Genomic DNA, 26,556 nt, shown 5'->3' with positions numbered 1-26,556 from the left:
TTCCTTACTTGTTAGCATAGCTGACTTCGTGATTACAGTCACCCAAGCCTGCTTCTGCTTTACAACAGTCTCCAGCAAGGTAGTGACCTATATAGCTGGTGAGTTCTAGATGATCTGTCCACGGGGCATGACCACAATGGGACTAGATCATAAGACCATACTGTGAGAGCAAAGGAGCAACGCGACCAACCACCTGACCGAGAGCATCAACAGGACCTGCCTCTAACGCCAGATCGGTGGGAAGCCCCCGTAACCAACTTACACAACAACAAAAAACATGCCCTCTCCCTGGTCCTGGGAGTCCGACAGAGGTCCAGGCCTATGTTAGCATAGCTGACTTCGTGATTACTGTCACCCAAGCCTGCTTCTGCTTTACTAGAGTCTCCAGCAAGGTAGTGACTTATATAGCTGGTGAGTTCTAGATGATCTGTCCACGGGGCGTGACCACAATGGGACTAGATCATAAGGCCATACTGTGAGGGCAAAAAGGAGCAACGACCAACCACCTGACCTAGAGCGTCAACAGGTCCTGCTGGAAGGGAAGGGCCAGATCGGGGAAGCCCCCGTAAGGCTTCTTGCGACTTTCGACATGCCCTCTCCCTGGTCCTGGGAGTCCGACAGACTGTCCAGGCCTAGAAGCGTTATGGGACCGATCTGACGTAGAAAAAAAACAAAAATCAAGATTAAAATATACTTCCTAACCTCTAAAGGATAGGATGAGTATCGCTCCCTGCCCGCAACACTGTGTCTGCAGAAGCGACCACAGGTCCTGCCGAAGGGACGCCAGATCGGTGGGAAGCCCCCGTAACCCTCCTGTGGCTTTCGACTTGCCCTCTCCCTGGTCCTGGGAGTCCGACAGAGGTCCAGGCCTAGAAGTGTTATGGGGCCGATCTGGAGTGCAGAACGATATGGTCCTAGCGAATAGCAGTCTTCATATGTCGTCTTCACGTCCCAAGTAATGGGCGAAGGGGACCAGAAGAGCCAGAAGGTGGTACCCAGAAGATCGCAAAGGGACATGTTCTTCTGGAAAGCCACCGAGGTTGCAATGGCTCTAACCGTGAGCCTTAACTTCAAAAGACTCAAGTCACTGTCTTGAACGTCGGAAAGTGCGTCTAAAATGGTGCTTCTAAAAAGAACGCCAGTGCATTCTTAGAAAGAGGCAAATCCGGCCTCTTGACAGAGCACCACAGACTGTCCAAGGGACCCACTTTCTCGAAGTCTTCTGCAAATAAAATTTGAGAGCCCTGACAGGACACATGACTCTTTCTGGTTCATGTCCGAGAATTTCCGTCATACCCTTAATCTCGAAGGTCCTGGGCCAAGGGGTGACGGGTTCTCGTTTAGCAAGAACATACGGCTTAGAGAACATACTGCATTATGGCCTCTAAAACCTACATGATTATTGATAGCCTGAAGTTCACTAACTCTCTTCGTTCGTAGAAAGAGCAGTTAGGAAAAAAACCTTCCTTGTCACATTCTTGAGAGGCCAAGAAAGAGGCTCAAGGTATTTGACATAAAAAATTTAGGACGACATCCAGGTTCCAGGGAGGCGTCCTGGAATGAGGTACCTTGACAGTCTCAAAGGATCTCAAGAGATCGTGAAGATCCTTGTTGTCGGCTGATAGTCTGAATGCAGTTAGACTCAGAGCGGGAAGTTTTGAGGTACCTTTCAAAATGGGGCTGCCTGAGCAGATCTACCAGGGACGTCCCCATAACCTCCACAGCTCCTGACACATCCTCGTGAAGGGTCCATTCTGTCGGAAGCTGCGTTGTCGACTGAGAAGCTCCCGCGGATATTCTCCACTCCAAAGCCAAGAGGATCGTGATCCCCAGCATGGGCCCAAAGCAGGATTTCTGAACAGGGACCAGAAACCTCCTGTTTCTTGAGGTATGCCAGGGCTGTGGAGTTGTCTGAATTTGACTTGAACAACTCGGCCTGACACTTGGCCCAAGAATTGAAGGGCCAGCAGGATCGCCCCAATTCCTTGAGATTGATGGGACACCTGTTCCCCTCCAGGTGCCTGACACTTTCTCCCTCCCTAGTGTTGTCCCCATTCCCTGGGAGGAAAACAACACCAGGTCGGGCTCTGAAGGAGAAACCCCTTCTGTGGGTTGTCAGGTGAATCTTACAGGAGAGATCTTCAGGGTCTCCTCTAGATTCTCCTTGTCTATTCAGTTTTCCGCCAGGAAAAACTGGAGCGCCTGAGATGAAGTCTTCCCAGGAAACAAACTTCTCCAGAGAGGAAATGGTCCCCAGCAAACTCATCCATTCCCTCACCGAGCATATTTCCTTCCCAAGGAAGGATGAGACTTTTTCTAAGCATTGCTACTGACGTTCCTGGGATGGAAAAGCTTGAAAAGCCACTGAATCCATCTGAATCCCCAGATAGACGATGGACTGCGTTGGGATCAGATGGGACTTTTCTTCGTTCACAAGAAGTCCTAGGGACTTTGTCAACTCTAAATTGCATTCAGGTCCTCCAGACACCTTGACTGTGAAGAGGATCGGATGAGCCAATCGGCCAGGTAAAGCGAGATACGAATACCCGCCAAGTGAAGCCATCTCGCCACATTTCTCATGATAATCGTGAAGATCATGGGAGCTGTGCTTAGCCCAAGCAAAGAGCTCTGCATTGAAACACTCGTCCCCTAGTACAAACCTCAAATACTTCCTCGACTGGGATGTATGGGAACGTGAAAGTAAGCGTCCTGTAAGTCCAGAGCGACCATCCAATCTCCTGGTCTTAATGCTCCTAAAACAGACTGGGACGTCTCCATCGTGAACTTCTCCTTCACCATGAAGCGGTTCAGTCTACTGACATCAGGACTGGTCTCAATCCTCCCGACTGCTTCGAACTAGGAACAGTCGGTTGTAGAATCCTGGGGAGTCCAGCTCCAGGACTTGCTCCACAGCTCTTTCTCGAGCATTTGCTCTAATAGCTCGAAAAGGATCTGTTGCTTCTCTTGATGGAATGAGGAAGACAGATCCCTGGGAACGTGCACAGAAGTGGTGAGTCGAGAAAGGGATCTTGTATCCTCTCTCAATAACTTCAAGGGACCAGGTGTCTGCCCTCTTGCTCTCCAGGCTCGCAAAATAAAAGAAGCCTGGCTCCTACAGGTGTCTGGAGGCGCTGCAAATCACTTCCTGCCCCAAGATTTAGGTGGGGCTCCGCCTCTGAAAAGACCTCTACCTCGGGAGAAGATCTCGAGGAAGAAGCTCCTCCACGAAAGGGCTTCTACTTCCTGGAGGTCTGACCTGACAACGACATCAAAGGGACTGCCGGGCGTCTTGAAGAGTGGGCCAAGAGGTCTTGAGTGGCCTCCTTCAAGCTGGAGGAGAGATCCTTGAACAAGGACTGGGGAAGAGATGGCTCGAAAACGGGGAGAACAGCAAAGCCCTCTGCGATGGAGAAACTGACTTAGCAAAAGTATGACGCCAAAGGCATCTGGTGTTCCCAGGCGGTCACCCATCCAAGTACTGACCAGACCCAACGTTGCTTAACTCGCTGATCGCACGAGAAGCGGTGCTTTCAACGTGGTATGGCCGTAGGCTGGTAGGGCCATAGGCTGAAAAGTTACAGTACAAGGCCCTCTTCTTCAAGAGGCCCATACAAAAGAGGGAAGCCAGTTCCTCCGAGCCATCCCTGACTGCCTTGTCCATGCAGTTCAACACGCTGGACAGCTCCCCAGGCAGATCGAGTCGGGACTCCTAATCCTGACGTCTAGAGCCCCAAACACCAGTCCAGGAAATTGAAGACCTCCATGGTTCGAAACAGTCCTTTCAAATGGTGATCCGTCTCCGACATAGTCCAGGACACTTTGGCAGCCGACAGGAGGGACCTTCTAGGCGCGTCGACCAAGGCTAGTGAAGTCTCCCTGGGACAACGAAGGAACTCTTGAGCCGACGTCCTCCCGGTCTCTTACCACATACCTGCCTTGCCGCTCAGCTTGGACGGAGGCAGGGCAAAAGAAGTCTTGCCTTGGGTCTTCCTTCCTCCATCCAGGTGTTAACCTTCTTGAAGGCCTTCTTCGTCGCCAGAGACAAAGTCATCTTGACAAACCCCGGCGCTCTCCTCGTCTAGGACGAAGCAAACTGCGAAGGAGGAGAGAGAGTGGCCGAGGGTTTGAAACTTGTCGCCAAACAAGTCCTTAAGAAAGGCCGGCTAACACCTGGTAGTCCGTAGAAGCGAGGAAGGGGAGGCTGCTCAAGGACTGCAGGCTCCGACTCACAAGAGACTTCTCCTCTTCAATGGGAGAAACGAAGGCCTTGCGGTCCAACACCCAGATGGGATCTCGCTTCCCGCAGACTTTGATTGCTCTGAAGCGTCACTTCGAAAGCAACCAGAAGCGCGTCCCGAGAGTCCATGCACGGCAGCGAGAGGGCGCCCTGACGAGCAGCTACAGAAGCGCCCAGGATAGCTGGCAGCGCAAGAGCCGAGCGCCCTGCAGCGAGAGGAGCGCCCTGACGAGCAGCTACAGAAGAGTCCAGGATAGCTGCGGGCGCCACGCTGGTCCAGCCGGCGCCCTCACGCAGCAGCGCAGCAGCACAGAAGCGCCCAGGATAGCGATGGCGCCACGCTGGTGGTCCAGCGGCGGCGCCCTGCAGCAGCAAGAGGGCGCCCTGGCGAGCAGCTACAGAAGCGCCCAGGATAGCTGCTTGCGGAGCGCCACTTCCTGAAAGCAGCCCCAGTCAAGCTAAATGCGAGCGCCACGCTGGTGGTCCAATAGGCCCTGCACGCAGCGAGAGGAGCGTCCTGACGAGCAGCTACAGAAGCGCCCAGGAAGTCACGATGGGTCCAAGCTCCTGACGAGCAGCACAGAAGGCCCAGGATAGCGTTATGGAGCGCCACGCTGCAGCAGAGCGTCACGAATTTGCGGCGGTGAGACGATGGGAGACGAAGCATGCTTGACAGAAAGGCCCCCAGTCAAGATAGTGAAAAAGGCTACCTACTTGGGAAGTCTCAACTCCGGCAGCCTGAGAACTAAAACCTAGGCAGGAAGATTTAAATCAGTTAGGCGAGATAAAACCTATTCTCGTCGTTTTAACTAAAATTATGAAGGTTATCTCCTCACTGACTAAAACTAATGTTTGATACCGACCTGAGTAAATTATGGCATCTTTAACGTTTACAGTGCTACTTTGAACTCGAAAAGCGTTTGTTTACTTTTTACTAGGAGGCAGCCATTTGCCTACGTGACATCACTCTAGTCCCGCTGCTCTCGGTAGACTATCTCCAAAACAAACCTTACATTTCCTTTAATAACTCCAAAGTGTTTGATTTTGTTGTAACAACATAGTTACGAAAACTTTATTGGACATATCCTCTTCAGAGTCCGCCTTACGAGTCCGTTTTCACGACGTGCACTTTGATTGACCCAGCGTTACTATTGTTTCTTCTTTTTATCGCTGACTCGCTCAATCTATGCACCTTCGCAATAGATAATATTTTGTTAGCCATCTTCCAGATGCAAAAGGAGCACTATTAGTGCGAGAATGAAATCCTGAACTAATAAATTAGCAGGATGGGAGGCAAAGTAAGCGATCATTTATCAAGCAAACCTGCCCCTACACCTCATGCATATAAAGTGAGGATCTACCAAACTTTTGGTAGCCTCACCTTAAACTCATTCACACAACATACTCTGAAGCTAGCATAACTAGATCCAGACATCATCAAAGAGCAATCAAAAGCAAATTCCACAAAAGCGTATGCCAATCCACAATCCAAAGACAAAACCAAAAGTCAAATAGAATACTTAAGTGGAAAATAACGAGTTTTACGAAATCCAAAGACGGAGGTACTGAAAACAGTTGTTGACAGTACCGGCGACAGAGAAAAATCTGAATAGAAAATGGGAATGGTTCTGATACCGCCTCCCAGCGGCGGGAATGGGTATTAACCACCTGGCCCCACTGCGTGTGCCACGAGTTTTGGAATTCTGTCGGACTTGGAGAATACAGCTATATATATATCTGACAGGTAAGTTGCATGAACAAAAAAACTTTACTGCAAAGGCATAAAATTTCCATTTTGTTTATCCAAAGGAAAAAATTTACTTTTTTCAACTGAAGAAAAACTGACCTTTTTATATCCAAATTAAATGCAAAAATACGGTGGTAGTTTCTCAAAATTAACAAGGAAGGTAAATGTTTCATCTCTAATCAAAAAATATTTCAAAATCCTATTATCAAAATTACTAAAACAAAGCTCAAGATTCTCATCCCCGACCAAAATAGGTATAATTTGCCGAGATTAACTAGTTAATGGCCATAAAAGGTCTACTTTGCTTCTAGTGTATGTTTTACATAAAATAATCTCTCTCTTTTCCATTTAAATCAAATTAGTATAGTATCTAAAACAACTTATATTTTCTTTAATTAAATAGATATATATATTCTTTATAAACATTATGTTATAAAAATAGGTATTTAATGGGTTAAGTAGTTTTACAATATATATGTAATATTTTATAAATAGAATGCAAGCTGTATATTTTAATGAAAAATACAGTAACTACTGGAAGAAATCTTGTTTAAATTCACTGAAAAAAATTGCATGTATTTTCAATAATTTTAACTCACTTGCCCAAAGAAAAATCTGCAGGTTAATGAAACTTGCATGTTGACAAGTGAATGATGGTTCCACAAAATGAGCTGCTACAAAGATAACTGCAGAAATGATTGACCATAACAACCTGGGGGCCACTGTGTACACCTATTATACAAAGAGTGCCACACACACCCACACTGTTTATGAATTACTGCTTTCCAATTACACTTACTTGATCATGAATACTCTAGTTGGTAATCGGGTTGGTATGCAGTAATCATGCAGCCTGAAAAGTTCTTCAGCAAAAATAATTTGTTTGCTAGTGTTGTATTTTAAACATCAAAATTTTTTATTTTCTAAAATGCAATTATTATACATTTACTGAACACTAGAATTTATGTACATATTTAGTTCTCTGAAACCAATTATACATAACAAAAAGTGTAAGTCACAACCAGTCTTCCAAGGCTAATGTGTAATTTGAGTTAAACATACATCTTTTTACCTATATATACTATATATATATATATATATAATAACTGCAATATATATATATATATCAACTATATATATATATATATATGTTATATAAATATATAAAATATATATATATATATGTATCATCTATATGTATATAAATGACTTGTTTATATAAAAAAAGACAAACCAATATAAAACCTACAATTTCATTAGTAAGTCGAATTACTACAATGTTTAATTAAATTACCAAAGTCAAGCTGAGATAATTATAAATGGCTCAAAATTTATAATTCAGGTTAAAATCAACTGAATATCAGTACAATAATTTTCCATGCTACACTATTATTCCCCATATCCTTGTCATTATCAAAATCAGAAAACAGTAACTACAAGGGTCCTCAAGAATTTTTAGAAGTATTGGCAAACAGTGCAAGCTCCTTCAAGATGCTTTCAAGGAAGTATTCCTGCCTCCTCTCCCTCCGATCCAATCATTCTGTTATGGTCACAGTCTCCATCCTTGCTGAAACTATGGGAATAAAAAAATTATAATTAAAAAAATGACATCTGCTATAACAGGCCATTACTGTTTCATGAATAAATTGCACAACTCATATTTTTAAAAACAAGATCACAAACAAAACAATCCATTACTTAATGGGCATATGAACCAACTGCAACAAGGAGAGTTAAGAAGGAGACTAAGATCTGTGAAGTAATGCCCATCATAAAAATGTCAACTTTTAAACCACAACCCTAACCACTATATTACAATATCAAATTGCTCAAACTAGACCTGGAACCATGTGAACTCTTGGATTGACAGTGACCTGAAGACAGCAAGGGTTCATGAAATGGACTGGCACCTTGTCAGTAAGATTCACTTACTGGTCAAAACACGTATGTAGCATTTAATCAACAAGTTGTATGAACTAATACCCAAGTTGTATGAACTAAAGAAAGATAATACACCCAAAAACATAGATATGCATTATGAGATTGATCAACCTGACACATTCCCTATAAGAGGCAATCTTATGTATGAAGATATTCCCACAGTGGTTGGTGATGAGCTTTTTAGGGCCATCTGTTGCACCTAGTTTGGTTACAACATAAGATTAATAATAAATGCCTGTAGTCTTCATTATTCATATTCTTTAGTATCTTGAAAGTTTTATTACATGAACTTCTGAGTTTTTCTAGAGCACAAATTGATGACTGATGACCCTCTTCTGGGTGGTGGCCTGAATTGGACAGCATATTTTAAGAGGTGTCTACCTAGGACATTATACAGGTCAACCATCACACACCTGGCAATCATTAATCCGGTTCCATCACTAATCTGGCACTAATTTCGGCTAATGCAATTTCAAATTTCCTGGGTCACCGCACCAACCTGCCATTACTGTTTGTTGGTGCTACTTGTATGTGTAAGTACATAAACTATGCACACTATTTTGTGTTGTAAAAAAATGAGAAAATGCAGTAAAAATATGAGAAAAGCATAAAATATAAATTAAAAAATCATAAGCATAACAACACAAAACATAACAAGCATCAAGTTCACCAATACCCTATGCACTACAAAGCGTTTATCTTTTTGGCTGTAAAAATAAAAATTAGAAAATACAATGTAGAGTAAAAATATAAATGAGATAGCGTAAAATATAACAAAATTCCAAGCTCAAGAAAATGGGAATCCTGACAGCCCTTCATCTCAAGACATGTAAATGTACTTAGATGCAAATTCCAGCTCTCCACTTTGGAAGCAGCAGCGATGAACTTTCTTGTTTAAGTCATCAGAATTACCTGTACCCACTTATTTTGCCTGTGCTTCATTAAAATTTCACCTGATTTTCATTTAAGTCTTTTTTCCTTATTTACAAGGTATTTTAAAGGTAGGATGAGGTGACTGAATGTTGGGTCAAATGTATCCTAACCTAACCACTCTGTAATCCGACACCCCGTAGGTCCCAGTGATGCTGGATTAGCGATGGTCGACCTGTATAAGGTAAGTACATTTATTATCTTCTTTTTCCAAATACATTAGTAAATTGACATTTAGTTCCTTAGACTTATGGACTTTGTAAAATTTTGATATACTATACTGTACTGAAATTATTAATGATAATGACTCTTAGATCTTTCTTTTGATGACAACTCTTTTTATCTCCTTGCCAAGTAGGTTAAAGCAGGAACACTTCTTCTTCACATAAGCTATATGCATGAATTCACATTTCTCCAAGCTGAATGGTATCTATCAGCCACTATGTTGACCATTCTCATATTTTTTTCCAACAACTGTTTTATTGTTTTAGTGTTATCATCTCTGATACCTGTTTTTGTGCTATAAGCTAATTTACTTATTTTGCTAGTTAGCCAGAATTCCAGGTCAATTATATAAATAATGAAGCACAAAAGACCCAGCACTGATCCTGAGGCACACCAACTGTGCTACTGAGCCAACCAGAGACTGTCCCACTGAAAACAACTCTTTGCTTTCTGTTACTTAGCAGTTCTTCTATCCAATCCCCTACTTCATCTTTCATACCTAGACTCCTTAATTTTGCCATTAACCTTTCATGTGGTTTCTTGTCTTAAGCTTTCTGTAAAGTAAGACAGAGAATTCTATTACCCTATTTTTATCATGAGTGCTAAACATCTCATGGAAGAAGTGTTAATGGCTGGTTAAGAATGACTTTCATTTTGCATGCTTGGCATCTAGAACTAGAGCTTATTATGTCATCTGGTATGACAGACTCTAGTATCTTCACAGGAACTGAAGTCAGGGCCATAGATGTATAGTTTACTGGTTCATCCCTAAAGTCCTCCTTGAATATGGGTACAATTTTGTTCAGTTTTCAATCCACTAATTTTCTTTGCCCCAAAGGATGCTTTGCAATGTTACAGAAGTGAGGAACAATTTCCTCTACTTCTTTGATTACCCTTGGGTGAAATCCACTCAGACTGAATATCATATTATCCTCAGAGGAAAATGACAAATCTAAAGTATTATTTCCCTTTATTGGTTCATTTACCCACTGTATCAGATATTACTTGGTAACATCAATCAAATGCTTACATTCTACATCTGCATTTGGGCTTTCCTATTTACTTGGCATTTTAAGACCCCAGTGATAATGTATAACTTATTTTTGATATTAAAGTTTTTATTTTTTCCGCAGACCGACAGGGAGGTTAATATATAAGATATACATTGTGTATAGCTTCTTTACAAAATTATATTTCATGTTTACCTCTATTCTACAGCCAATGGATTCAAGTATTCCCTAATGTATAGCAATACATCTTTTCTATCTCTGCCTAATTTAACTTTTTTTAATATTTATATCATGTCATATTAAAAATCTCCCTCAAAATCTGTATCACTGGTATGAATCCATGATTTATTGACTCCAACTATTTGAGCCTCTGAGTTGCCATCAAGACCCTAATTAATTCTATTTTATTTCTAAAGGACTGTCCATTAAAAATTGTTTTTAAAACTAAAAATGACAAATAGACATTAATTTGTATTTTTCATAGCTAACAAACAGTCTTAATATTAGGATAAATCTTCTGGTGCCAGCTGGAAACCAGTAAAAAAAACAAGAACTGTTTATGCGCGGAATTGGTGGCATCTGGCATCCATCACAGAGGTGAGATGGGAAGTGGGCAGCGACTTTATTTAAACTCTGTGGCATCTTAGTTTTCTTCTTACTGCCACTGAGAGAGATTGTTTTTTGCCTTTGCCTGTGCTTCTTTGTTGTACTTGTGTTCAGTATTTGTTTGGTGTGTGTGTGTTCTGGTTTTTATCATGTAATCCCATAGCCAGCTAAAAGTTCCCATAAGCCCCAGAGGATATATCCTGGTGTAGGCATCTATCCTTGCTTGTTTTTTCTGGCTTCCTTTGAGACTGACCCCCATTCAACTTGTAGGAGGTGCAGATCGAATGTTTGTAATGTGACTAACCCTTGCCCTGAGTGTTGTTCTTGGCCTCTTGAGCAATGGAAGAGATTTGCCAAGAAGCAGCAGCACAAGAGGAAATTGGAGGCACCATCTTGAAGAGGATTTTCTCCTCCTTTGATGGATGTTTTTCAAGTCCCTCACTGTTCTGCTTCTCCCCTTGCTTCTCCCTCCATGTCAGGTTTGTCTCTGAGGAATGGCTATATTCTGGACTCCCAGCTGCTTTTCCCTAAGGATCAGTTGGATGCAGCTGTTGACAGGTGTCGAGCCGACAATAATGATCATCTCATTCAACAAACGTGAGTAAAGCAGCAGCTCCTTCTTGTCTGAATGTTCCAAGGCAGAATTCGCAGCCTCCTCCCAAGAAGCCTATAAGACCACCTTCTACAAACATTATTGGGTAGTTGATGGTCCTACCACAGTTCCCACTATTGAGCTTCGGATATAAACCCAATCCCAGCTGTGATATCTTTTCCTATTTATCAGGTCCAATAAATTTTAGCAAAAGTGGAAAATTTTAAAAATTTATCCAGAGAAATATATAATCGTACATATGTGAGATACGTGGACTTGAACCCGGGAAAAGATTCCTGGGGTTCAAGAGCCCCTCTCACCACATCAAGGTAGAGAAGTAACTTTACTCCTACTGTATAAGTAAAACATTCATGAAGGGGATAGCATCCTAGAGAAAACCTGGGGCATGGAACTCAGCCTGAAACAAAGAGCTCAGCATTAATATGTCTTTCCCAAAAGACAAAGAGTAGGCACTTCTTGAAAGTTGGTGAATGGGGACACAAGAGTATGCATTGTTCATGTCCCCCGTAGACATCCATATGCATTCCTCAATGGCGGTTAAAGACTGTGGAGGTTGACTCCATGGAAAAAAGGGAAAGAGTTGGCCACAGAGGTTGAGCCTGTGTAAAAAGGCCAGCAAGTAGCTGGTACTTCCTCTAGTGCTGCCTTCTCTAATGGTGAGAAGACTTCCTGATCAACACCTGTCTCTTCTCTAGATTGCTCTGTATAACTGAAAGGTTAAGAGCTGGTTGAAGAGGCAGTGAATTCCTGAAAGGAATCAAGAACCTTTCAAAAGAACTTCCTTTACCAGGGCATCTACAACTAAGCGTTCCCACACTTGTGTGAAGTGGCCCAACCTGCACCCACACACATACGAGAGCTCAATGAGCTAATCAGACTTAGGAATCTTGATACCTGAATTAGTGGAGGAAATGCACATCCCCTTTGGCAAAATGAAATCTGGATCCTTGCTGCCAAAAGGACACTTCTTCCCTCCTGAGCCCAGAAGGAAGACTGGGGGAAAGAGGTAGAATTGTGCAAAGTGTGTTTACAGTAAGAGGAAGAGAAGGAGACTTCCCTTTAGTAGCCTGGGAATGGTGGAGAAAAGTACTATTTTGGTCTTCTCTGTCTCCTTCCCTGTCCCTGGAGCTATAGAAATGGATAACTTGTTCTCTATTACTTTCCAAAAGGATGACCTGAAACCAATCACTGCCTGCTAAGAAGGGAAGCTGAAGGAACCAGCCGAGAGCATAGCTGCTCTCCCGTGTGAACCTCAGGTTGCTAGTGACATGAGCCAATTCACCTATCACATCAACAAAGCCTTGTTAAGGAAACAAAAACCCTTAGGGCTTATCAAAGGATCCCTGGCTCAAGAGAAAGAAATCCACCAAACTTCTTCAAACACAGTTAACAGTGTCGAGCAAATTCACCAAAGGATATAGCTGATGGCATTAGCCAAGTTTAATACATATTCCCGGCCTCTTGAATTGAGAAATGACATTCTGGATACAGACACAACTGCGCCTACTCTTGGCTGGAAAACATGACCATAACAGCCGGATCAGGAGAAGAGGGGAAAAATCTCTTGCTTGATACACCATAGTCTTCTAAGCAGACCGGAAAGAGGACAAGAGAGAAGACTTCAAAAAGGAGACTCTCTTTAGCCAAACATTTGCCACTGAGTCAGGTCTCCCAAGTAAAAAAATGACATTTTTATAATAAAATAAAGTTTTATATATGCTTTACCAAGTAATTACATAGCTATAGTTTCCACTTGAACAGCAGCTTAGGTTCATAATTTCGCTGGTAGCGCTTCAATATATTTTGTGTAGGTGAACAGCCCGTCCCACTTACGGAATATTGGAATGACCTAGCTGGCTACCAGAGCATCAGTGGAAGTTATAAAGCTAAAGAGTTACCTGATAGCTAGCAAAACTTTAAAAGGTGCCCTTGCCCTAGGTGCAGTACCAACACAAAAAAAAAAAAAAAAAAAAAAAAACTGGAAACACTGTCACCTGCACTGAAATAACACCACAACCAATCCACTGAGAGTGGTGGGTGCTCTATACCTTGCTAAAAGGTGAAGAGAAAGTAGAAAATCCTATGCTTCCTCTTCCTATACCATGCCAGTTACTATCTTGCGGTACCACAGAATTTTAAAATGCTATTTAGCTAACGTCAGTCTGGATTTGGCACCAGGCTTCAGTCATAAGAAGCTCACAGATTGGTATAAATATCGCTGGTGCAAGACTGTAGCTGGCGCCAAGCGAGCTGGACCCCAGGCAAACTGGGTGGTAGCTAAGCTGCTGGGAGCTCGCGGATGCCATAAGTCTAAAGTTGGCCCCAAACTGTAGCTGGTGCCAGGTGAGCTGAGCACCAGGGGAGCCTGAAGCTGTGAGCACTGGGAGCTCTGTAGCTGGGGCCAGATTTGTAGCTGGTGCCAGGCAAGCTGGGAGCCAGCAGAGGTAGTAGTTCGGGTTTCACTTCTTAAGATAGTGAGACGTGAAGGACGATTATAATTCCAGTAGGTCGATGAAGAATGGACGTAAGGGGCATATGTGCCTGTGAAACATGAAGGACGATTATACTTCCATTAGGTCGATGCAGAATGGATGTAAGGGGATGTGCTTGAAAGTTAAAGAAGTAGAGGCTGCTCTGTTGTCCTTAGCTTTCACTAAAAGATGGCAAAGTTGTTCTGAATCTGAGAGTGTTTCGGAAATAAAATCTCTTTAGGATGAAGGACCCTGTGATCTTAGTCTGAGGGCGAGGGGGTTCTTGACCAAACATCAAAGGATAAGAAGGTCCTCTTGATTATCAAATCTTGCTCATGTAAATACCTAAAAACTTCAATTGGACAGAGTTTTCTCTTTTCCCCAAGATGTGAGCGCTCTTGGGTGCTTGGAGCATGTGCTAGTGCCAGGCTGTAGCTGGTGTCAGGTGAGCTGGACACCAGGCAAGTTAAGAATTCGGGAGCTGGACAGAGATCCTGGAAGCCAAGGATGTCCGTTCAGCTCTGAGGGCGAAAGAACGGATCCAGGTCTTGGATGGATCCTTGTTCTTGGTGAAAACCAAAGGAAAATATTAGGAAAACGCATCTCTTGCTTCCTAGCTGGGCATGAAAAGGGCTTGAGAGGTCACTGAGAAGAAGATGAAAGATCCAGGTCTCTATGCTTAAAAAACCAGAGATAAGCATACATTTTTCTTCAAGGAAAGCGAGATCCTAGATCTTCTCAGAAACAAAGAGGTAATTGCAGCAGGGTCAGAGATGTCTTAAAAGAAGAGATGAAGAGTCTGAGACACCAGCTTTGGAAGATGACCACTAAGTCTGGGAGACAAAGGATGAGGGTTCCTTCTCAATCTTGTAACAGCCTCTGCATACGTCCTGTAGACTTCGGAGGGCAAACATTGTAACAGTCCAGTGCCTGTCTGGGCAAGAGTGGACCACCCTTGGTAGTATTCATGAAGCTAGGTTGTCTGAGAAGACATGGTTTGGGGGAAAGTTCTTGAAGAGTCCACCAACAACCGTAGCAGGTTTACATTACATGTGCCAGAACAGGCTACGAGTGTAACTGGAAACTGAGCCTGAGACTGTCTACCTACTGATCATGATGAAAGTTCCTTGAAGAGGCAAACAGGTCCAAGGTTGGCTTGCTTCATACAATAATTAGATCCTGACTACTCAGGGGATCAAAAGGCCTTGATGGGCAGGACAAGCTTCTGATGGGCAGGACAAGCTTCTGATGGGCAGGACAAGCTTCTGATGGTCCCGTATGTCATTCGAAACTTAGTTCCCTGAATAAATCAATTGACAAGAAGACTTGATTGATCTGTCACCAGAAGAACAACTCTGCTGTTTGTTATGGAAGGAATGCTGGATCCAGCTGAAGTAGATGTGTTAGGACTGAGGTCCTATCCAAATAGACTACCGAAGTCTAGATGTGAGTTAGGGTTGAGCAGTACCAGAGCTGCAAGAGAAACGCTTTAGCTCTCCAGAGTATAAATGAAGGTTCCGTTCTTCTTGGGGACCGAGTCCTGCACAACTTTCCGGTTCCTCAAGTGGGCTTCCTTGACGTAAGTCTGAAGTGCTGAGAAGAAGATTATAACTAGGCTCAGCAGAAGAAGGAATTCCCTTGCACAAGTCATGTTCGGACAGCCACCACTGAAGGTTCGACTAAAGAAACCTGGGCTAAGAAACAACACAAGAGGTGTCCAACTGTGTTTTCCTGTCCCGGTAAAGGATACTGTAAGAGTCTTTGAGCCCCTTTTCTTCGAAGGTAATGAAGAAGTCAGTCGACATGTAAAGACTGAAATTAAGTCCAGACAAAAGGGGAAGTTAAATGCAGGGAGAGCTAGGAATCGGGAAGGGTCGAAGCACAGACTCCCGATTGGGGAGTCCTGTCCCGAAAGACAGAATGAAAAAACTCTCTGGAACTCAGACGGGGATCTGGAAAAATGCTCCCTGCATATTCAAGCTCCTATCCCATCGTCCTGGAGAATGGGTGGAAGAATTGTCTGGATCGTTTCCCTCTTGACTTCATCTACTGTCTAAGAGAGAGAAAAGGGGAACTGTGGTCATGCAGTTCATCGTTAGGAGCAGAGTACAAGAAATAGTGTAGAGCGCTCCGAAACTAGCGTCGGAACGGCGTCGTTTGGGAGCGATGGCCTGTTGGAACTGTGTGAATCTCACAGTAGAAGAGAGCACCAGAGATCTCCTTCTAGAGAATACAAAACAAGAGCAGAAAAAACTCTAAAACCATAATTGTCCGAATCCGTATATGATAGGGCATGGAAAAAATCCAAGGTGCTGAGCCTCTGGCACTGGGTGCTCTGACACTGGACACTCGGACATTAGACTTTTGGTGGATGGTGTAACAGGCCCAACAAATTACTAAGATGGTGCTGAATGATCTCCAACGAAGCATAGGAGTAGGCGAAACCGATGTAAAAAGTGAAGAGGTAGCGTCTGTTGTCCTAAGTGTGGTGTTAGGTGACTGACAGCTGGCTCCAAATGGACAAGAGGACGAGTGGACATAAGACACAGGTGGACTCGCAAACATGGGAGCTCGGACACTGGGCGTCGAACACTGGGCAATTGGACACTGGATGCTCGGATAGTAGTTGCTCGACCCCTGTGCACTCATACACTGGACACTCAGAGCCCACAGTGCACTCGGACACTAAACCTCAAAGGCCACTGAGTACTTGGACACTAGGATACAGAAGGACGCTTGGAACTTGGGTGCTCGGAACCAGGGAGCTCAGAACTTGGGCGCTCAGAACTTGGGTGCTTGGAACTTGGGTGCTCGGAACTTGGGAGCTCGGACTAGTCTGCTCTCAGACTCTGTCCAGATTCAGAGTGTGATGACGACAACTACTGGCGCACCAAAACTGGGGATATATCTTTTCAATGGCTGAGATAAATCCAAAAAGAGCCATCACCGCCACTAGTTTACACTAGGATCGGTAACTATCCAGGGATCCTGAAAGTGTCAACAGAGCCTCTTGTCCACACTGGGATCCTTATCTTATCTTGATCACACTGGGATACATAAATTGAAAAAACGCCATCAGCGCCACTATGGTGAAGCAAGCACATCTTTATGGACGCCTTTAAAACAGCTGTCCATCAAGACCATGGACAACAGGCTCAACTGAGGGGTAACTACCTGGGGCCAAAACCCTTTTGTATTCCCATGGACCGACAGTATGCCTCCTCCCAGGTTTAGGGGAGTGTGACAGGGACTGGTTTTAGGGGATCCAATAGGGCCGGATAGCCACCTCCTCCACTACACATCCATCAAGATGCCTTTCCAGTGCTGTCTGCTGATACCTGGGACCGCAACAGGCTCAACTGAAAGGGCGACTACCCGTGTGAAACCCCCGACCTACCTTGGACTTCCAGTTTCCCTTCTCCCAAGAATTGTGGGGAGTTTGACGAGGACCTTCTGTCTAGGAGCACTGGAGGACAAGTAGCCACCTCCTCAACTGCACTGCACTTCACTATAACAAGGTTAACATCCATTAACCAAGACTGGCAAAGGTGTGGAAAAGAAACAAGGAAGTCAGGTGCAAGAGCAAGTGGCAAGAGGCTAGTAGGAGAGAATTGGCGCCAGGGTGCCAGCGCTGGTATCCAGCGCACGAGAGAGGGTGCTGGGGCGGCTGGTGCCCAAGATCAGTGCCAACAAGCTACTAGCATAGTAGCTTGAGCAGGTTCTCACTGTTGAGAACACCTACTCATAGAAGCCAACAAAAGGCCCAATTCTCTCCTTACTACTTTCTGCCTTAACACTTTCAGTTTTGTAGAGGAAGGTGTGAAGGTTACGACAAAAATTTGTTTACCAGAGGCTTACAGGAAGCATAGGTCCGGTAAATAAATCATAATTGCAAAAGTTACAGGCCTAATGAAATGACAAAGTAGCCAAGAATTACTTTATAGGCAATTATTTGTGGCTTGCGTGAAGCCTATGGCCGATAAACAAACCATAAATTGCCAAAATTACGACCTAATGAAAAGATAATAATGGAATGTCATAACATCTGAAAATTACTTCAAGGCAAAACCACTATCGGTGTCTCGCCAGTAGCCTATGGTCAGAAAACAATTCATGAATTGCAAACATTAATGCCTAATGGAAAGGCGTAACATACAACGATTACTTTATAATGGAATGCCGTAACATCCAAGAATGACTTTTAAGGCAAAACTATTATAGACAGCTCGCTAGTAGTTTAAGGCTGGAAAACAATTCATAAATTGACAAAGTTATGGCCTAATGAAAAGGTATAACATACAACAATTTACTTTTATAATGAAATGTTGTAACATCTGAGAATTACTTTTAAGGCAAAACTATTATCAGCACCGCCAGAAGCCTAACCGATGAACAAACCATAAATGCAAATGGCATCGTTTACCAGTGGCTTGTTGATGACTTTGAATCAATGTAAACAAAAAATATAAAAAACTCATCCTGAAAGATTTCAGCTTGAAGGCTACAATATGAAAAGCTTCCATCGTAATCCGGTAAAATAACCGGAAACTAATGAATAAAGCTGCTGCCAGACCAGGTGCTGCCATCTGTCGGCAGGAAGCGAATGAGGATTGTCTGCTAGGTCATTCCAATATTGAAGAGTTACCAGTGAAATTTTGAATCAAGCTGCCATTCAACTAAGTTACTTATACAAAAACTAATAGCTTAAAGGAAGAACTGCGGATATCCAAGCACAACTGAACTAATTCCTTAGAAGTTCCTCTTCCTAAATAGGAGGCAAAGGAGAACGTTGTCAAGAAGAGCAAGGCCAATAAGAGTCCTCTCCCTCAGGAACAAAAGTAGCCGCAGGACCAGATGGTCTCACAAGACCAGGAGCTAAAGTTCCAAAACCTCTCTCGCTAGGTGGACTCACTGATGCCTTGTGTGGACTTGCAGAAGCCTCAGGTGGACTCACAGACGCCTCAGACATGCTAACGTTTGTGTGGATTTACTAATGCCCATGCAGACTTGCTAATGCCTGTGTGGACTCGCTAACACCAGTGCAGACTTGCTAAAACCCATGCAGGCACGATGTTCGTGCAGACTCACTGATGCCCATGCAGACTGCTGATGCCTGTGTGGACTTGCTGCTGGCCATGCAGACTCGCTAACGCCTCGTGCAGACTTGCTGACAACCGTGTGGACTCGCTGAAAACTGTGCAGACTCGCTGCCGGCTGTGCAGACTCACTGCTGGCCATGCAGACTCGTTGACACCTCATGAGAACTTGATATGCCTTGTGTGGCCTCAATGATTGCAGAAACTGACGGACTAACGGGCAAATGTGAATATCTGGTACACTTGGTCTAAGCTTGAAAAACAGTTCCTAAAAACCATAAAAGCCTCATCATGGACATAGCAGTGGCCTTGTCAATAACAAAACCTGGATCATCAGTGATCAGAGTGAGAACTGGTGCAAAAGCTTACTCCTAATAGCCTAACTACAGAATCAGAGCTCTGCTAGCAAAAGCTGCAGGTGAAATGGCAGCACTTACTACGATTACTACGAGTCACAATCAGTTATCTGGCTCGCACAAATCGCTAGAATAACCGTAGGACAATGGGGTCAAACAAAAGATCTAAACCTATTGAAGATATAGACCTACCACAACTGTCCTTATGTGACTGTAATCTAACTCTGTCCATGGAGGATCGAAAGCAAAGATAGGAGACAGAGGACACAGTCCTTGAACATCCTGGGATGTTAGTCCTCGTCTGGAAACCCGGACTACCAGGCCTGTCGTGTAGGGTACCGAGGTGACAGGAAAGGCTGCATCTGTGGAGTGGCCAAAGGAATGAGGGGACAATGTCCATGCCAATTCACTGGACACATTTGATGCAAAAGACTCAAATTGTTACACAAAAAATTCAATTCTAAATTTAACTGAATTGATATCTGGGTGTATTCGGTAGAAGTATCTATGTCCACTCAAGAAGAAACTTATAAACTTATCTCTACCTTCTTCACCACGTGTTGATTCTAAAGTAAACCTAGATTCAAGACTTCTATTTACTTTCTCTAAAGTCTATCCTTCTCTATCCTTGCAATGATCATAAAGGTTGTCTGAATCACAATTCACCTCTTGATGATCCATGCATGGTTCGTGTGTACATAAATCAATTAACCTAATCTGGTCTTGCAACCATTTACCTTCTTACAAAATCTAACAGATTTAGATAGGGAAGATTGAGAAGAAGTATCCATTTTCCCATGTACAGACCAAAATCCAGACAGTCCATTTGTTAACGAATGACAACCAAAACATTCACTGTCTTACCCCAACTCTCCAAAGGGTGGGGATAACTATTGGGAGCTTTAATGATTGTTTTAATTTTAACATTTGTCGAACCCACGAAAGTAGCTGCAGGTATGCTAACGGTAGGGAGTATGTTTCACCTAAAAATGTGCGGTTTCAGCAAGGTCAATGGTTGGATTCCTCCTCAATTCCCCACACACCTGTCACCACTTTGTTAACAAGCTTCAACAACCAAACCAGCTTTTGCTCCAAGAATATAAATATTTCATAAAAGACAAGGAAGAACTATAAACTGGTTATAAGCAGATTGTGTTTACTACTACACAATATAAACCATATACTTGCACTATTTTATCAACCTGCATAATCTAAATAAAAATGGTTCTCTTACCTTACACTGTACTGCACTCTTAAATGCAGAATATTTTCAGGAGTGATGGTTCCAGATTCAAATGCCAACCCATCATATCACATAAAAGGCCAGTAAATTAACTTCTATCTGAGAAGGACTTCTCCCAAGTAAGGAAACTTCTGTGGAAAATAAATACAATACTTAAGAAATCTATTTATGGAGATTACATAGCAAAGTACAGTACCCAGTATTAAATGATGAAGTTGCAAATCAATTTACATATTTGTAAACCAAAACTAACAAATTTGTACCACAATTTCACACTACAGTAAACTCACCAAATTTTAATACCTACTTAAAAAGTAAAATGTATTTTCCAAATACTTACTTCTAATATTATTACTGAACTCATTGCATCAGCAGGAGGATGACAGTGCATGTAACAGTATAAAAAATTAATAGGAAAAATAATTTTATACTCACTATACACTCATCTCCTCTGGGCAAATCATTGGTTCGAGCATCTATTGTTTTCAGTTTTTCTCTGCCCACTGGAGTGGGGAGAATGGGGAGGTAATTGTATATGACCCTCGAAAGTTAAGGATTTATAAAAAATACATTTCATTTTTTACACTGGTAGTTATGAAATTTTAAACTTAACTTTCTATTATGATAACTAATTCCCACATTAATATAGGATGTGGGAAATTAATAAGGACAAAACTTTACTTATTCTTTAAGAAATACGATGCTGTTCCTCTGATAATGATTCCCACAAGCAAGTACTGATGCCAAGTGAGAAGTAATTCATGAGGTCACAAGGCCCTCTAAATAATGCTGGAGGCATTGCGATATGAAACTTTACCTTGAGCAGAGGTACAAAAAGAAGGGTCAAGGTTAGCGTGGGCATCATTATTCAAGGCCTTAACAAAATGGTCATATCATGTTTGAACATAAGCAAATCAGGCTTCCTAAGGCTACAGAACAAATTCCTTACATTCTGGCTAATGTCCAGGGTCCTTTCAACATACAATGCAAGTGCCTTGAATGGACACAGAGCTACCTGTTCTCCATCTGGTGCCAAGGGAGATATACTGGGGATCTCAAAAGTCTGTGACAAGGCATGAGTGGTAAAGTCATTTTTTTGCCATAAAGAGCAGCAAAAATGAGAGAACTGCTCCTTGATGAGTGAAGACCACATTGCAGGAGAGATCCTGCAGCTCACTAACCCTTCCGGCTGAAATGAGGGCCAATAATAATCAGCTTCCACTGACAAGTCCTTAAGGGAAGCTCCACTTCAGGGCTCAAAATTCCAAAACAAAGGCTCAACTGGAGACCTGGGAATTTCAACCTGGAAAGATCAATGAGCTGCTCTAATACCTTGTTCAAATAGATCTTAAAAGTGATAACAACATGGATCTACATCCTTTCATGGTAAGTAGGGACCAACAGACTCCTTGCAAAGCGTGATTATCTAAAAATTTTAATGAAGTTACAGTATTTACAAAGGTGCTGATGCAAGAAATCCCTCTGAAGAATACCAAGCTCTACAAATCAGCCACTGGCTCTGGTATCAGGCATTTGTAGACCACCTCCAGGACTTAATGATTGACTGTCTACAGAAGTTTTGAAAAAACCCTCAATCAGAGGAGATGGTAGTGCCTCCACACATTTGGCTGAAGTACAGGAAGGTTTTGATGGAATCTCATTTGGGCTGGTTGTCTGAGTAGGTCTTTCCTCAGTGACAAGAGTCAGGGAAGATTTGATAAAAGAGGAAGAGGTCTGGGAACCACCCCTACATGACCACCAGAATCATATGCGAGTCCACAGCCTCCCTGAACTTTCCTAAGACCTTCTGTATCACAGCAAACAGGGAAAAAATTCGTCAGAGCTCTCTCTGTCTGTCTCGCGCCTCTCGGAACAACAGAAAGGAAAAGAGAACAGGTGAGGAGAAAAAGTACCCCTACCTATCCTGCCAGTAAGACCAGCAGGAGAGGCAGACTGTGAGCGATAATCAACCAAAGGAGATTACTGCCACACGGGGGAAGAAGAGCGCTTGTGCCGTGGCAAAGCACTTTCCAGGGAAGAACAGAAAGTTCACTTGAACAGAGCCGAGAACCCAATTCGGAAAAACCGAGTAGGACCAAGCTGAGCCGCACTGCTGGGCGGTACGCGGTAGACTGGGAGGCAGGCAGGGTGAGCCAAGCCAGTCTCACAAGCGTGATCAGGGGCTGGGCGGAGCGAGCAAGCCTACCCAAGCCGATAGCATGAACACAATTGGAACTGGACAGGGCGGAACTCATCTGCTGTGAACTATCGCTAGTTTCCCGAACTCTAAACTCCTTCGAGGCCGGGGCCCCTCGTGAAGGTTCAAAGGGGAATTCTGTGTCTGCTATCCTGCATGCCAGAACCCTAAAGTTCAAGGCACAAGGATGAAACCCAGCCAAGCAACCAAAGCAGCTGGCGGGCAGTATTGAGGCATCTAGTGTCTTGGCACCTAGACATCTGGGTGTCTCAGCACCTTCTCTCGTCCTGTGCCTCTCGTCAGGAGAGTGCTCGGGATTCATAGAATTCGAGCACCCATGAGACTACCAAAAATTGGTAGCAGCTCCTTTCGGTTCCCTAAGAAATCGAAAACAGCCCGGCACAGAACCAGTCTTGGACGCAGACTTCTAAGACTGGCAACGAGGGCGCAGCCTCTTGTGGCCCCCGAAACGCGAGACCCCACAGGAGAATGTGAATATGTTCCCACCCGAGGGTGGGAAGAGCCAACAAGAGAAACTTGTCTCCCAGAAGAGAGTCAGTCCCTTAGAAGTCCCACAGGACTCCCGAAGGGAATCTCTTCCCTGCTTCTTCTGGTGTCAGCACTGATAAGATCGAGACACAAAGCTGGGAACCCGACCGAGCACTGGTAAGCACTTGGGGAGCACTTGTGGTGCTGGCAGGAAGAGCAGAGACACCTGGGTGCCTCGGCCCTTTCTCTCACACTGCTCCCAAACTGGGCCGGGGAGAGTACTCTCCACACCAAATCGTGACACTTGATATTCCACTGAATCTCACGCACTTGGAGCGGCTTGCAAATGAGTGCCCGAAGCAGTCCCCATCTTAGAGGCGGAACTTCTAGGACTGGGAACGGGATCACAAGCCGAGGTCTGCGTGCCTGCGGTTCCCGAAACACAAAACCCAGGGGTATGCCAATCGGTTTCTTAACCCGAAGGTTGGGAAGAGCCAACGAGAGAGTGGAACTTATTGACGACGCCTGCAACCTCCCCCCCAGCAACTCTCTAAAGTGCAGGTGGCAAAAACAACACTCAGCACAAGTAAGAAGGAAGTAGTCGTGCCCTTGTACATGGAGGGCGGGAGCCTAAGAAGAGAAGCGAACTCTTACATCCCGATCAATGTAAAAGGAGCGAAGATATTACGTCCCAACTAATACCTCCGAATGTACAGGGAAACACCTTCAGTATCTAAATAAAGTGCTGCTGGAAGAGAAGCATTACCACACGCTTGTTCACTGCCCTTTAAATATGCCCCTGGCCGTCAAACCCAAGACACAGATGCAGGGGAACGACGGCTTATGCAAGATTATCACAAATCGTGGGTTTGTACTAATAAATATCTAACACGCAATATATAGACAAAATACAGGAAGATCCCACCAGGATAATAAAGACCTTAATGACAGTCAGGCAGAGAGATCTGAAAACACGTCTGCAACACACGATGGCTGAAAGCAAACTGGAATGTTTACATCCGAGCAGGCGGGTATTCCTGCCTACCTGGTGGTAGTTACTGCCTAACCACCTTGTTCAAGAGTTTAACGGCTGTGTCCAGCTTCACCGTAAGTAATTCCTCATGTAAAAGACCAACAGTTTGTATATCTTGTCGGAGCAATCCTAATGTCAAGGACCGATGGTTTGTATATCGTGTCGGAACAATTAAATTTTTTATCTACCCATGCTTCTAAGCTGCCAATGGCATTGGGTTCAGCAGAATGAGAGCTAGGTAATGGAGTGACAGGAAAAGCTGGGGGACTGGAAATAGGAGAAAAAGCTGACACAGGTGTTGAAGGGATAGGCATAACATCAATATCAACTCCTGGAGAATGACCTGTACTAGTAGAAGCCTTAGTTTCAGTCCTAGCTGTAGCTTTTCTCAGTTGGTCAAGCTGCAATTTGTCTAAGTGTGTCTGTAAAGTCTTCCACTTCCACTTATCCCAGTCCTTACGTTCTTCACAATTAAGCTCAGGAGAGCAAATTAGCTCCCTATAAGAACTACATACAGTATGCATGTCATAATTTGCAGAAGTGAGTCTAGTTTTGCAGCCTTTGCTGCAATACCTAATGTTAGACAAACTAGAGTCAGACATAATAGGTCAAAGTCCAATCAGGCAAGTCACAATCAAAGATATAATCCAGATTCTAGCTAAGCTAAATAGCTGTACTACCAAAAGCAAAGAGTACTTCACCAAAGACAATCTCCAACCATCCAGTGAAAACGAATCAAGAGCTGCTAATAACTGGTGTTCGGTCATTAGCCAGCAGAAATGAATTAAGCTCTTTAGCTACGTTGTGCCTATTATTCCCCAATAGTGGGCGGGGCAGTATACCTACACCCAAAACAAAAGAGCGCTACCACGAATTGCGAATTTTGAGCTGCCGCGTAAAGTAGAAACTATAGCTACAGATATGGCTACGTAATTATTTGGTAAGTTACTTATATAAAATTGATTTTTCCTAAAGTATTTTGGTTGCTTATTAAGAATTTACCGCTATTTTTTGTCGGTTGACTGTAATTAACCTCAGAAGCTGTACGCTGGGCATCCTGGAATGCTACCGTGCATGCGCAGTGTTATAGTGGAGCTTTTGGTAAAAAGTAGAGTTTCTGTCACGGGGGGAGGGGGGTGTCTGGCCCACTAGTAACACGGCCTTCTAGGTTAGGGTAAAAATTAGGTTAGCATAGCATGCCTTTTATAATAGGTTTCCTTAGCCAATCCCTTCTTAAACATATGGCTCCCTGATGACCTGCGCATGCGCGGAACCATTCCATAACAACAACACGGCGGTCAGGTCTTTCTCCCAACATTCCCAAAGGGTCCCCAACCATGTTGGGTAGATATGAGAGTAAATTTTTAGAAAGAGGAACCAGCCCAAAATGACATGAAAATATGTTTTTCTAGGTGATTTTGATGCGTTTTGCACGAATATCACCTTCATTTTCCTCGGAAATTAACAGTTTTAGACTTAACTCAGAGCACCTACAGTTTCCCGGGCCCACTCGACCGCCGACCGAAATCGGCGGAAGAACACCAAAACCAACATGTCGTCCTGTTTATGTGTGCTGTCAGTAAGGCCTTGGCGGAACGGTGCTTCGCGCCTTATCCGCATATTTAAAGATTCTTGGCAAGCACGACATTTTCTGGCAAGAGGTAATGTTGCGCTGCGCGTGCTAGCCACAGGGGTTACAGTAAGGCCGTGGTGGAACGGCACTTCGCACCTTATCCATGTTTAAAGATTCTTGGCAAGCACGACATGTTGGTTTTGGTGTTCTTCCGCCGATTTTGGTCGGCGGCTGAGTGGGCCAGGGAAACTGTAGGTGCTCTGAGTAAAGTCTAAAACCATTAATTTCCGAGGAAAATGAAGGTGATATTCGTGCAAAACACATCAAAATCACCTAGAAAAACATATTTTCATGTCATTTTGGGCTGGTTCCTCTTTCTAAAATAATACCGTATGAGGTTAATAATAATTGACAACATTAACAACACCACCTCTGTCATCAGCAACACTAAAAGTAAAGGAAAAATCGACTTCCAAGGTAACAGTCTGTGTGGAGCTCTTGCTTAGAAATACCCTCAAAATAAGCCTAGTTGCACGCATGTCGTTCTACTATACATGCTGTCGTGTTTGGGGGTTTCCACTTGGGGGTAAAACCCCATGGCCAGGTCAGAGCATTAGTACCTTACATTAGACTAATTAAAGCTAAGGGAAGGTTAACTTTTACCAGGTTACATACGAAGGCTATACCGAATTAAGGCAGTCTACACTACGCTACTACCAGTACCCAACAAGCATTCAGAGGCAGCTTAGCCTAGGCCTATACTACGCTAGGGTACAGTAAATATAGCCT

At 43.7% G+C, this 26,556-nt stretch overlaps 1 protein-coding gene and 1 pseudogene across 1 annotated transcript in view; both read right to left on the bottom strand.

The window, feature by feature from the left end:
- The window catches only part of LOC136833766 (bridge-like lipid transfer protein family member 1), a 110,902-nt gene that overhangs the window by 83,781 nt on the left and 565 nt on the right, over positions 1 to 26,556 (bottom strand). Inside the window, exons 2-3 of the mRNA XM_067096010.1 lie at positions 20,467 to 20,606; positions 7,422 to 7,551 (exon numbers count right to left, since the gene is read on the bottom strand). The gene's annotated coding sequence lies outside the window, so the exon portion shown is untranslated. The remainder of the gene's footprint in view (positions 1 to 7,421; positions 7,552 to 20,466; positions 20,607 to 26,556) is intronic.
- LOC136834018 (5S ribosomal RNA) lies at positions 3,435 to 3,552 on the bottom strand (annotated as a pseudogene).

This window comes from Macrobrachium rosenbergii, chromosome 52 (assembly GCF_040412425.1).
Source record: "Macrobrachium rosenbergii isolate ZJJX-2024 chromosome 52, ASM4041242v1, whole genome shotgun sequence".
In the NCBI taxonomy this organism is placed as follows: Eukaryota; Metazoa; Arthropoda; class Malacostraca; order Decapoda; family Palaemonidae; genus Macrobrachium; species Macrobrachium rosenbergii.
Note: the sequence above shows the minus strand (reverse complement) of the source record. Positions and strands in the feature narration are given on the sequence as shown.